Here is a 1,403-nt window from a genome sequence, read left to right as displayed (position 1 = left end):
GAATGCATGGTGGAAAAAGTAGGACAAATGGATGGCTAGAAAAAAAAATGAATTAATAAAATATTTAAAATATGAATAAAATAATATTATTTCATTAAACAATAAAAAAGGCATAAAAAAATCAGCCCACCCATTCTTCTTCTTCAACATTCGGCCAAGCAAGAAACAAGAGAGAGAAAGGAGAAAATAAAACCCTAGCTAAGAAATTTAAAGGGAAAATAGGTGGAAATTCAAAAATCAAGTGAAAAAAGGTAACATTTCTTAAATTTGTCTTGTGCTTTACCTTTCCCATGCATTTTCCATCATTTTTCATGGTTGAATCATGTGATTTGAGGATGATTTCAATTCTGGTCATATGGGTTTAGAGAGAGAAAGTTGTTAGATAAATTTGATTTTGAGCTATGTTAGTGTTTAGTGTTAGTTTAGCATGTTTATGAGTAAAACAACAAGAAAAATATTTATCTTCTCCATGAATTTCTCTAGGCCGAATCTAGCCAATGGTATGTGAGGATGAGGTTGACTTTATTTTAAGAGAATTGGGTGGAAAAATGATGAATTATGAGGTTGGAAATTAAATGGGAATTTTCGGTGCAATAAATTGAAATTTTTACCCACTAGGGGTAAAAGCGTAATTTATAGTCCGGACTGATAAATTGGACCAAATTCACAGTCATTGAGGTATTGTGGATATAATTGGATAATTGAAATTGAAATGGATGGAATTGGAGTCGAATTGGGGATTTTAGGAATTTACACCGTGTATAGGCGAGTTAGGTCGGACACCGCAATTAAGCGATTGTCTAGACATTTCAAATCCTATCTAGTGCATACGCATGGATAAGAGCCTGAAATAATTTATGATAAATTGACACAATTTATTGAATTTTGTGTCATGGATTATGGATAGGTGGTGAGTCAATTGTTTCGGGTAAGAGACTGCACCCGAGGGCGGAAGATAGGAGTATTTCTACTCCTAATACTGTGAGTAAACTTATTATCGTCTTAATTATCTAGAGTAGTTTTATACAACTGTGTGATTTTATGAAAAATGGGTTTAAATGGTAAATTGCTATGTTTTAAGAGAAATTGTGATTTTATAAAATGATTTTATAAATTTTCTGGAAAATCGAATATTGGTTTTGAAAATAGAGTAATTGGAGACTGCTAGTTTGTGTTGCAAATTTATGGTTTTGAATTGAATGGCTTATGACAATAAATGAGCATGAATGGCTAAACTGATTTTGGTGTTAGAATTATTTATACTGTGTATTCAGCCTTGAGAGGCTAGGTTGCGATAAATTGCCATGTCATGCTAGAATGAATTTTATTGATTGGTGGATTATATATTAATTATTTACTGCAGAGGGGGTTCCGTGGACCAGCCTATTAGAGGGGCACGGTAA

General features: G+C 32.6%; 1 long non-coding RNA gene across 1 annotated transcript; it reads left to right on the top strand.

The window, feature by feature from the left end:
* Nucleotides 211-1,403, top strand: LOC108663409. The gene is made up of 3 exons (XR_001929389.1): nt 211-251; nt 908-981; nt 1,364-1,403. It is a non-coding gene; the product is annotated as an uncharacterized LOC108663409 (long non-coding RNA).

The sequence above is a fragment of the Theobroma cacao genome, chromosome 9 (genome assembly GCF_000208745.1).
Source record: "Theobroma cacao cultivar B97-61/B2 chromosome 9, Criollo_cocoa_genome_V2, whole genome shotgun sequence".
NCBI lineage: Eukaryota > Viridiplantae > Streptophyta > Magnoliopsida > Malvales > Malvaceae > Theobroma > Theobroma cacao.
Note: the sequence above shows the minus strand (reverse complement) of the source record. Positions and strands in the feature narration are given on the sequence as shown.